General features: G+C 42.1%; 1 protein-coding gene across 10 annotated transcripts in view; it reads left to right on the top strand.

Annotated features, from left to right (window-relative positions):
* The window catches only part of msi (musashi), a 138,051-nt gene that overhangs the window by 80,783 nt on the left and 44,583 nt on the right, over positions 1–12,685 (top strand). The gene's annotated exons all lie outside the window — the stretch shown is intronic.

Below are 12,685 nucleotides of genomic sequence, written 5' to 3'. Positions count from 1 at the left end.
CATCAGACTCGTAATTCATTTTTTAAACTTTCTCTTTTACCAATGCTCCATTCATACACCTCCCTTCTGTACGCCCCCCACCCCCCCCCCCCCCCTCCTATGGTGCGTCACATCGCCACTGAGAAATCAATCGAGAGAATTAAACGAAACACGCGCACTATTGTTACAGGATTACAACTGTTTTTGCATCACTCGTAAATACGCGAAATAATTCTTTTTCCTCCCACACACGGTCAATCTCTCTCGACGGTTCGTCATGGAACATCCGATTAAGGATTAAGCGTATTTTCATTAGATAAATTTCCCTCGACCCGACTCGACGAGACGCATAATTGCGATTTTTGTAAACTTTGCCACTTTTCTCGCACAAAGATTCGTTTGATCTCGCGTTCTCGATGATTCGAGAGTGAAATAAGATAATTGGGAAGAAATTTGAAAAAGGGCAAGGGACATCCCGGTAGTCTTGGAGATGACTGAAAATTGACGATTTTTCCGTGTGAAAAGTTTCTTGGTTGCCATGGTAACGAACGTTTGGCTACAGGGGGCAGTGATACACGATTTCTGGCGTGTGCCTGTGTCTGCTAGGTTTGCCACGGTTCCCTCTGGTTAGGCTAGGTCAGCTGTCTCCTTCTCTCTCTCTCTCTCTCTCTCTCTCTCTCTCTCGCATTCTATCTCAGGATTCGTAGCCCTGGCAACGCGAAAACAACGGTCGCATTCGCGACTAGTGTCGAGCCGCACGAAAGGCAAATAAATCGTTCGCACGATGACAGCATACCTAAAAATCGAATCTACGGTTATCTTTCGATGCACCTCACCCTTGCTCGCTCCTTCTCCCTCCCTCTCTCTCTCTCTCTTTCGAACACTTCCAAGCGTCGCCGCCCAAAGTCTCGATAAATCATTATAATCCCAACTCGATTTCAATCCTTTCAACGCCATTCTCTATCAATAAAGTGTTACTTTTCATTTTTCGCGTTAACTATGCGTGTCTGACCAGCAATCGTGGAAAGAACGTGATTTTTATAAATATCTCTCTAGCCGTAAAATGATTCAGCAAACCGTCAATTTATAAACTTGGATTATTGCTTCGAGTATTGAGATAAAGATTTGAAGTAATTCTGGTTATAAAGTTGAAGAATAATGAAATTAATAAAAGAATCGTAGAGTGGTCTTGGACAATTTTGACATTATCATACTTGGAATTTCTTAAAATATTTTCGTAAAGATTAGAATCGATCCGTGCAAAATTTATTTATATTTACATTCTGCGTATAAAGTGTATAATTAAAATCCACCATCTAAAAATATTATTTATTCTCACATCAGCCTCCAACTTATTCGTCGAGTTTAAACAATGCCCGATGAATCACCATGGAAAGCTGTTAATATTTTTACCTGGTCCACGTATAAGGCGAAGAAAGCTCGAGGCCTGGAACAAAGCACGTGCGTGGATGATCCACGAAGAAAATTTGTCGTCGAGCGTTCGGAAGGATAGGAGGCCGTGTGCTCGAAGTCAGCTAAAAGCCTCTGAGGCAGTTGGACAGATTAAACAGACAGATAAATTGGAGCGACTCCAATGGCTCTCAATTCAATTAGATCGCCGCTCCACTTCCTCCTCTTCGATTTGGCTTAATGACTTTTTTCGTTCTGCTCTGCCGGTGACGAAGAATGACACTCCCAAGAAACACCACTATAAATATTGTACTTGGGGTGTTTTCATTAATTAGCCAGGAGCTCGCGAAACGAGACGGTTCCACAAATCTGTCATTAAGATGATAATTCATTCATCGACTCGCACGTCGAATATGTTTCCTCGCAAATTTAATTTCAATCTTATAAGTCGTCAGTTTTGCGACCGATCGATGATAAATAAGCTGAAAATTGATCATAGTCATTGTGAAATTAATCTGCATAAAAATGAATTTTTGACACTTTTACAGCTTTGTCGTTAAATTAATAAATCATTCATCAACCTGCGCTCCAAATTATACGTTTTTCCCCACAGGAATTGATATTTTCCTTCGATGCTACGAATTCTTTGATAAACGAGTTCATCGGTAGCCCACCACCTCAGGGAATCCACAGCTTCCAAGTTTAACTCTTCAGTTTTTGCAAGCAATCGATGCTAAAAAGTTCCGAATTGATCTCTCTGGACATTGCAAAATTAATGGACGTAAAAAGGAGTTTTTTGCAGTGGCGAGATACATTCGATGACGGAGGCCTCCTCGAACTAGCATTATGTCAATAAACGTCCGTCACTCGAGTGACGAAATGATCATCGATGACGCTTCACAACAATTATATTATCCATAACGACCATCTCTGATCGAGCTTTGCCTTTCATTCGTAGGCCACCAGCCGATCTCGATTAATTCCTCCATTGATTCGCGTCGTCTCCGTCCCGTTATTGCTATATCAATTTTGAGCCTTCGAACCTACGCCCATTATCATTATTAGCAATATCACAGAAATTCTCAATGGAATGATTTTGTATTCCAAGAGCGCTCTGACGTTGCAGATTCAATTGGTTCGTTGGAAAAGTGACAATGACTTTCATTGTGATCGATGAATAAGTTCAGCCTTGACTCGATTCACCCGAAAAGATGCGGCGCGTGCACGTGTTCCCAGCTGCAAATTAAAAATAAAATCCTGGAGCGCCGATTCCTAAATAGATCTCGACCAACTTCCATGACGATTTTTCACGATGATCCTTCAAAGAGAATCCACGCGAAAACAAAATACCAAACAAGCACAAAGCACGCGAGTCCGAGCTTTTAATCAGATTGCCCTGCAAAGTTTTAATCGATCGATCCTACTGCGCCTTGCGTTAAAAATGCCGAACGTTCGAAGGCTGTTTAATTCTGCCGAGCAACTATACGAACGAGCTGTTACGATAACGAAAGAAACTTAAGCACGACTCGTTTACTCGTCGTCGAAGAATCGTCGAGAAAAGTGATCATCTCGCTCTTGTTTGGCTCGAATCTCCATGTCAAGCTCGAGCGTCTTCAATTACGGTGAATCCTGTGACATAACTGTGATAAAAAAAATCAGTTGAAAATTCGAGGAGGAGGCGGAGCGCGTATCAGCGTTGAGGTTGAAAAAGTATCGTGTCGAAAGGCGAGATTGTCGAAGCAGGCGCGCGGCGAACACTGGAAGGAAAGTGGGTACTGAAAAGTGGGCGTAGCGAGGATTAGAGAAAATTGCCAGTTGGTGGTCCAGTAAGAAATGTTAGGTTGGGAAATGGAGTGTTGTACGCGGGGGGGGCGCCGCGTTCGTCTCATTGAAATTTTTGCGCTTCTAACTGGGTGTGCGCGGCATAAATTAACGGGCGTAGTGTACGAATCCGGCAGCACAGCGGCCATTTATTTGGCAAGAAAGCGCACAGACGCCCTGCGCGATATCGTGGTAATTTAACTCTGTAAGTTACGGTCGTTGCTTCTAAGCGCGTACCGGCCCTCGGATCGATGCCAGTCAGTCGAACGTGAAGAGAGAGAGAGAGAGAAGTTGAAGAAAAAATGGACGGAAGAGCAACGATGCAGCAGTGTCGTACTAATAATAACATTCTTATCTGCTATTTTTTATATTTTCAATTTTTCCACTCGTATCTTCGTTTTTACGCTGATGGAGAAATTTTTAAAGTACATGCGAGCTTTATTAAAAATTTCTAACGTTTTGGATTTTATTGTAAATGTGGATTTTAATGGTTAAATTTGTTAAATGTTTTGAAATTTATCAAATGCCTCGCTTGACTTTTATTTTTCATGCGAAAGAATTTTTTTATTATTTTTGCGTTATTTACAAATTACTTCCAAGTGGATATGACTCGAATAACTCGATCCCATGCCGCAGGCGATTCTATGATCCAGCGAGCAAGGTCAGTAACGAAATCGTGTCTATGCTAGACATTAAACTACGTGACTCGAGATTCTCTCCACACACTGTCGTGTTTACAAATGATGACACCGCGAAGGTCAGTGGCCTATTGTCCTGTTAGGAAGCCCAATGCTCTAGAAAGCGTCTCTCTTTGTACAAAACAATTAATTTGCATACGTAAACACACAATCCTGTGGTTGGCTAAAAATATTTTCGATCGGGCATCTCGGATAAGTCATGAGAAAAATATTTTATCAATTGCCCTCTTAGTACTCGAGAATTTCATACTGATTCACTTTTCTCGCTAACGCGAATTCTGACTAATTAAGATAATACTGTAAAAAGTGAATCGTTTCTTACTTCATAGGCGTAGAAGTCTAAGAATTTTTGTAAATTAACGAGATTCGATGATCAAAGGACAAAATAAATCAAGATATATAAATAAACAGTTTATACGATAATAAATTCAATCTACGGATTAGTTACGTATAGAGATTAGGATAAAGAGGAGGGGGGAGTAATTTTTGAGAAGTAGCGAACGTAAGTATAAAAAAACGAGGATATTCGCCAGGTTTTCAGGAACTCGAGATGATCGGTGACTCTTTTCGTGCGGAAAGGGAAAAATGGACGAGTATGGCGCGAGAGAGAGAGAGAGAGCGAGGAGAGGAACTCTCGGTGAGAAAACTGTAAGGGGCAGGAAAGGGAGAGTGGGGGGGGGGGGGGGGGGAGAATAAGAGACATCGACCACGGTGGCTTCCAGTGACAAAGACCTCGGTCGATGCACGTGGTCGCACTGTCAGGCTTCGCACCCCACCACGAAGCTTCTCGAAGCTGGTGGGGGTACTCGCACTTCCCCTTGGAACGTCTACACGCTTTCCTGCCCAACTTTATACACTTTTTCAACATTCCCTCGCTTGGGTCTCTTCAGCTTCACCGATTCTCGCGAGTTTCACCGAAAAACTCTCCTACCTTACCACCACTCTCGAACAAATATCCAAGCTATCTCGAATTCTATCACACTGGTGTAACATCGATCAAAAATATATATATATATATATATAGAAACATGTTGAAAAAAGTCTCGAATTATTCAATGAGATTCTCAATTTCAATACTGGTGAACGATGTATTATTCTATTATTATTATATTTGTCAAACGGTGCGAATATAAACGCAGAGGAATTGATGAAAGAAACGCAAAGTTGATTTGCGAATGCGAATGTATAAATTTGTGCGGTAACATTGTCGCGTGACGCATTTAAAGCGAAAGATTGTTACAGTGTGCAATTTTGGACATATTAGAGGTACGAGTAAGGTATATAGCGTTATATTGTATCAGAGGCACAGCCTGCATTAGCAAGAACAATGCGAGCTGACATTGCGCAAGGATAGCTTCATCCGATGCATCGAGCGCACTCTGTTCGTTAATTCTATATACGTAACGATATAGCTCGTAATAGGCTTGTAAACGAACATTTTCTAAAACGTCCAATGCTAATCTCGAAATTCGTGACACGACCCACTGGCACAGCTCTCGTGTTTTTTATTATCAAGAAACGTATCGATAACTGCTGTATATTCTGTGCTCACACGCGATTTACCTATAACGATTAATCGATAGGAAAACCAGTGAGTGTGTACAAAGAAAGGGCGTTTTCTGTTTGGAAAAGAAAACTGATGCAAGACTAAAGAGATTGGTCGTCAAACAGGAATAATGGTTTGTTTTTTTAAATACTAACATTTATATCGTATCTTTGTATATTCGCTCTGAGATTATGGAGAACCAGTGAGTGTGTGTGTAAAGAAAGGGCGTTTTTGTATTGAAAAAGGAAAATGATGCAAGACTCTAAATGACTGATCACCAAACAGGAATAAAACGATTTGTTTTTCTTTTTTTTAAGCAGTGCTAAAATTTATATCGTATCTTTCCATTGGCTCGGAGATTAAGGAAAACCTGCTGATATTGTGTCTATAAAATTTTTAGAGCGTTTAAACGAGCATCGATAACGATGAAAATTATGATAATGGCATACCACTTTTTTTTTTGTAAGTTACACTCGTAACTTGGTTTTTGCTCGAGGTGTGTAATATCTCGGTTGAGGAACGATAAACGCGTGTACGATGCAGGAGAATTGTTGCAGCGTTGTTTAATCGATTGACAATATCGAGAGTGGCAAAGTTGCGCAAATGTTACCGGGAAACACGACTCGATCGAAATTCTATCTAGCATCGAATTACCAGCTCGGTTTTAGCCACGTACACACACACACACACACACGTACAGAGCGTGCGTTGCACAATCTTATTTCCCGATGTTTCTTCCTTTCATGATCGTCGTTCCAAAGTCACGTGACACTTGACATTGCAGTTTTTCATTCCGTCTCCACTTGATTACGCGCTGCGATCGGATAACGAGACAATCCAATCTCGAGTCTCCGGATCGACCAATTCAGCTTCACAACGAGTGCGTTTTAAGAAATATCCAATTTTGTAGATTTACTTGTAAAGCGCTCCGAGAAATCTCGTTGAAAAATTTAGTGGGACACGAGTTTTTTTTGCCATAAAATTGCATTGAAATAACTGGACACGTTGAATAATTTAAAGTATCAATTTTCGTTTAACATTATAAATAATGTTGAAAGCTTCGTATTGTAAAATTGTCTGCGAAACGTCAGTGGAACGCGGGGATCGAATATCAGCGTTAATTTATGTAGACTGAGAGAGAAAAAGTTATTTTGTTGGAACAAATCTTATTTGGAAAATTCACGGTGAAGCGTGTCACTTTGTTTCGATAAATGTTTTTGGAATCGAGTGAAATTTAATTGGCTCGAATTTCACTGGATTGGAATAAAATTCACGGAGCCTCGTTTCTTTGAGAATATTCACAGATTTATTTAAATGGAATAAGTTGTTTTCGTTGAGATTTCATTCGAAAGATGCGCAATGTTTTTCAATTGTCAAGAGGAAGAGTATAAATTCGACCGTGACACACTTGGCGTAAATGCTGCATTCTCCTGTTTTGAATTTCTTCGCCACCGTTCGTTTGTTTCACGTCGCGTTATTCTTTTCTCTTCCTTTTCCGCAGTGGAGAGTCGAGTCGGGTGCTTCTGGATAAAAGCATCGGGCCCCTTCGAGTAGCACTAACTACCACGTTGCGCTGCTCGACTCTCTTTCGATGCCTCGCAAAGCCAGAAAATCCATTTTTAAGCTCGCTTCGGGCGAGACGTAACCTTTTATCCGTCCCAAGAACAAGATAATGATAATAATATTGATAGAGCACAATAACAAAAGTTTCATCAATAATATGAAAAACTTCATTGTTTTAAAAGCCCCCCCCCCCAAAAAAATACAATATTAACGAAAAAGATGTGGGAAAGAAATTAAAAGGTCCTATAAATACATCTCGTTTCAATTCCAAGCTAATCATAGTGCAAAAACCTTTGCATAAATGAAAATTTAATTTCGCAGCTAGTCCAACGAGTAATTTAATAAAGGAGGAAATGCGAGAGTACAGTGGTACTGATTCGATGGCCGACACGGACGACGGAAGAAGACATCTTGGTCCCGACGCAGTCCTTTGTATTTTCACTTAAATCCGAGCCACGTTTACGAAGGGCAAAGGAAATTCGCATGAAAATTACGACGCGCTATTTTCCATGAGTGTCACGTAAAAAATTCCGCTATCACGACGGCGGAATACATAAATTTGCCAGTCTCTCGTTGAAAGATTTATTAAGCGAGCTTTTTCTCGGATCCCGGAGGGCTATTTCATAAAGTGGCACAGCATTCGGTGCTACCGATGCGTGGCACGGCCCGCCGCCGTTTAACTAGAATCTAATCAGGTTCGATGCACGATCCTCGGCATCGCCTTTAAACGCTATTATTCCAATTATCTATTTTATTCCGGCTCGCGCGTTAAATTCCCTCTGCAGATTTTAATTAAACACCGAAGCAGCCTCGGCCAGAAGAACAGGTATAAACAGCACGTTTAATTTTCTTCCACGATTCTTCCTTTTTCCCCACGAGCATATTATTTACACTCGAATAAACGTTAAAAACCTGAATTCTTATAACTCAACGATTTTCCAATTAAACGCGTCGATCAATTATTCGTAGGAAATTTCTTATCAACTTTGCACTGTCAAATTGTTACACGTCCAATTTACGGCTGAACCTTTTATCTCCGTTCGCAGTATCGGACAGTTTCGATAATTAAATATTTATCCTAGAGTGGAGTCCTCTCCTGTCAAGCCCGATTCAATTATCACCTCTGTAAGTTCAGCCATGGCGAATATTTACGTTGCTTCCGCCGCGCGAATTTCAACAATAACCGCGGCACACTCTGCAGCGAGGTTTCTAATCGCCGTAGAATTCGTGCAGGAGAGTGATATATATATATATATATATATATAAGAGTGGGATTTCTGGTAAATCAAGTTTATCGTCATGGCGGAGCAAGTTTTCAATGCCTTTTGTCTGTCTGGGAAGGAAGCGTGTGCCTTCTTTCTTATTGTGTCCCCGTACAGACAGGTATATATATATATATATATATATGTAGGTCGGATATATCCCGAAAAAGGAATAAGAGACGAGCTTTGAACGAGTCGAGCAAAGAAGCGAAAGGAAATCAACTTTTCAGCTTCCCGTCAACCAAGCGTGTTACGATTTACCGTTCCATCAACACTTTGGTTATATTTAACAAAAAGTTGCACGCTCATCCTTGAGAGACTGGCGGTATCGAAGAAGAAAGAGAGAAACTGGTTGAGCGGAAGAAAAAATTGCATCGCGAGGAGGGGGAGTGCAGCGTGCAGCCGACAAAAATCGAGAGCGAAGGGAAAGAATGCTCGGCCTTGGGCCAGCGAGCTCGCGAATCGCGAAACCACGCTGCTCGTTTCTTCGACTCAACGACTACTTTATAAGAGAGGAAAGAAGGCGCCTATTGTGTCTTCGTCTTCGTCTTCGTCGTCCAACTCCTCCCTTCCTGCGTCTCGCCTTTATATTCCAAACTGCCACTTTCTCGGAATGACTTATACCGTACATACACTTAGAAATATTAGCCCGAATAAAGTCGTCAGGATCCTTCTTCAGCTTTGTTCAGAAATTACATCATGATGGTGTCCATTAATGTTGTTATTGTGTGTGTACGACGAGAAGTTAACTTTCGCGTGAAATTTATTTTTGCGAGAGTTTGACCGGTGCGAACCGATTGGTCGACCTTGAAATGGTCCGATTGTTCGACAAAGATAACCGAGGCTCTTGAAGAACGCAAGAAGAAGGCCCATCAGGCTCCGTTGTAGGACTCTCGAGAAAGGAGAGATGCGAGATATTAAACATATTTACCTCGAAGATCCGTTTTCTTTGAAATATCGCCGTAGCTCGGAGAGGCTTCCCGCAGTCTTTACCGAAAGTGGCAGCCACGTCGACGGCGGTGCTTTTGCAACCCGGCAAATACCGAGGAATTCTAGGAACCGGCCGTTCTCGAGGCAATTATCGTCAAACGTTCGCTTATAATTGCTCTGAAAATCACTCGCGCCGAGAATTCACTTTTCGTCGTCGTCGTCGTCGTCGTCGTCGTCGTGCGCAACCTTGGCGAAAATATTGCGATCCAAGATTACGCGCTCTTCCGCCCCGGTTCTCCAACTTTGCGAGTTTCGGGAGAAATCCTACGATTCTTCGGCCTGCGATGTGTGCGCGTACGGAAATGTTGGCCAGGTGCGAGAGAGCAGCTGCTACGCGCCCGTGGATCCATGAAATCCGTGTGCTTTGGCACGAAATACGCGTTCTCCACCTCCGTTGCTCTAGATTCGATGCGATTGGCTCGATGACGTTGAAGAGTTTCTGAAAAGGACAAAGGGGAAATGACAAAATGTCGTGCGTTCTCCCGTGGAAGGTCGCCTTTAGGATTCGTGCGGAATTTTCTCACACCCTGTATACCACGCAATATAGCATACTACATACATATATACATATATATATACATCTAACTGCTTATCCTCTTCCAGACACTCGACTACAATCTATTCGTTCTGGTCTGCGTTGCGTCTGGAGGATCTGTAAAGTCACGATACGCGTAGATCTCCTTCCAGACGAGTTTTCTGCGTCTGTGTGTATCGCTGACTCTCATCGAGCACTTACACCAACACGGGACGACGTGTCACGCGTCGGTGTAACTCGAGGGGAACCCGGTACCACGCGGAGCATTCCCTGGCACCGGGAAAAAGAATCATTCGACTCCCCCCCCCCCTCTAGACACTTTGACTCTTTAAAGCAACTCCCTCACCACCGCCACCTTATTACCTTAGTGGAGATTATCCACTAATTAAAACTTTCCAACGAGGACTGCACTGTTCCTCTTCAAGTTCCCCACAGCATCCTCAAAATTCACAATATAACTCCCCCTGTGGAATTCAAGCCACATTAGTTGCTTCAACTCGGAGCAACGATCATCAGTTTTTCCCCTCTCCGCCATTTTTCAATCCGTGACTTTTCTATTCGACCATATTAAAACCGAGTCGAGACGCGGTTCTTCGGGTTTATCCGGATTTTCCTTCATCCTCAGTTTAAAGGTTGTTCTCGGTGGACAAGGACTAAGGAGCCTCTTCTGGCCAGGTGATGTTGCTAAATTGCGAAGACTCCGAACCACGTAAATATCGCGACTAAATTATTTCAAAGAGGCCGATAAACTGTGTACTATATATATATATATACATCTCCATGTTCACTAGATCCTCGATAGCGCGTCGATTTATTCGCCAGCGGAGTCTCCTTAAATAATGAAAGCAACGATCCTGCGATTCTTTATGGACTCGGTGAACTTTTACGAGCCGTGTATTCCCATCGTGGAGAACGTACACGATCCGATCCTTTCCATCTCCCGTTCAATGACAGCATTTTCATTTTTAAACCCACACCCCTGATCCATCCAGCTCATTCGTCTTGACACCACAGAAAGAATTTCTCCACTTCGATGTGTCATATTTCAGAGCGCGTCGAGCACGTCCCAAAAATATTTTCCCTCCATACCCCGTAATATTATACACGGGAAATATTATACCTTTGCTACATCCGAGTCTATTAATTAATATCGACAGCTGATAAATTTCACCGGGCCAACGCTCCTCCGCTGCAGCTTGACTACGGAATAATTCGTTCGTGCCGTAAAAAGCTTCCTCGACACACGTGCGCGGTGAATTATAATTTATGACAGGCTTGTTACGGCGATTAGCAATAATAATAATATGTTAATTAGGGATATGTTATTGCGAATAACGTTTCGATAAATTATTAGCAGGGGGGTGGGGTGGGGGTGGATAAAAATGTTAATGGGGCTTTTGTTGTGGGAACGGAGGAGGTTCGCGTGCTCCCGTACCTCGTACATCTCTCGCCAAACATTTGCTCTCGACTTTTCGTTTAAAATACAGCGATCCATTCATAGTTGAGCTCTCGTGCATATCTGAGAGCCGCTACAGCGAAAGAGCGCATTTGGCCCAAGCGCGAACGAGCTTTTTACTCGTTGGCCCAAATTTTCCAACCATTTCCTCCCCTTCCCCACCACCACTCTTCGAACTAAGTCAGCTTGCGATCATTCCGGTTTTACCGTGAACGTGTTTCAATTGTCAACTTTTGTCTCGTTATTCATTAATAAAAATAATTGTTTGTTTTAATCGTGAATCAGTGTAAATTTGCAGTTTGGAATGAGAAGCGTTTTTAGAAAATCATTTGTGACTCTTCGGGAGAGACTAAGAGTTAGATTTGTGTTGGACGGCGAGTGACGTAAAATAAGTGGGTTTTGCTTGGCTGCAGTTATCTCGAGAGCATATAACTGGACGTAAACGAGTTACTTTCTCGCGCGAACGAGCTCTGCCCCGTTCACCTCTGCTTCTTCTCACCCCTTCTCACTCTCTCTCCCTCGAGAACCGATCGGGAACGATCCTCGAACCTACCTTTCCTCCTATGCTTTCCCTTTTACGCTATAAACGACCCGTTAGATTTTTAATCCTTCGCAGGATTACCGTCCGGGGTATACTTTGCAGCACACTGTCAACGTTTTTCTTATTTTTTTTTTTCTTTTACCAACACTCCTTCTTTCTCCTCTTCCACTTTGTTTATACAAACTCAGCAGTTGGATCGAGGGAATCGGTCACTTTCTTCTTTCCAAAACTTTTTTCTAATTGAATATTACAGTAGTGTTGACCTCTGATAGATGATCTGTTCTTTTTTCAATTTTACATTATTATTACCAAGTGCAAAGGAATAGAATGATATACATATATATATAGATTGATTGTTCTAAATAATGAATCAATTACAAACTCTTCTCTCCGTCTTCTTTCTTGTCTACGTTTATGCAAACTCAGCAATTGGACCAAGGATACTGGTCGCTTTCCTCCGTCCAAAACTTTTATCCAATTAAATATCCCATCAGTGTTGACCTCTGACAGATACTCTATCCTCTTTTAAATTGCCAAGTTCTTCGAAATTATTATTACCAAGCACAAAGGAGTAGAATGGTATACACAGATTGATTGTTCCAGTAATGAATAGGTCACATACAAACTACGTTTGTGCAAACTCACCAGTCTGACCAATGAAACCGGTCACTTTTCTCCGTCCAAAGTTTTCCCTAATTAAATACCCCCCGCCATATTATTGACCTTTTACGGATAATCGCCTCTTTTCTCAGTGTCAATCGAGCTCTTCGAGATTGCTGTGCTTAAACACAAAGGAGAAGGGAACGGTATAGAGACTGATTGTTCTAGTAACGAGTCGGTCAATTGTCGTCAGGGTCTCGACACGCAAAGGTGTGGTCGGTTCA

Source organism: Prorops nasuta, unplaced genomic scaffold (assembly GCF_024137725.1).
Source record: "Prorops nasuta isolate Cenicafe-Biocafe unplaced genomic scaffold, Cenicafe_Pnas_1.2 PNAS00021, whole genome shotgun sequence".
Lineage (NCBI taxonomy): Eukaryota > Metazoa > Arthropoda > Insecta > Hymenoptera > Bethylidae > Prorops > Prorops nasuta.
Note: the sequence above shows the minus strand (reverse complement) of the source record. Positions and strands in the feature narration are given on the sequence as shown.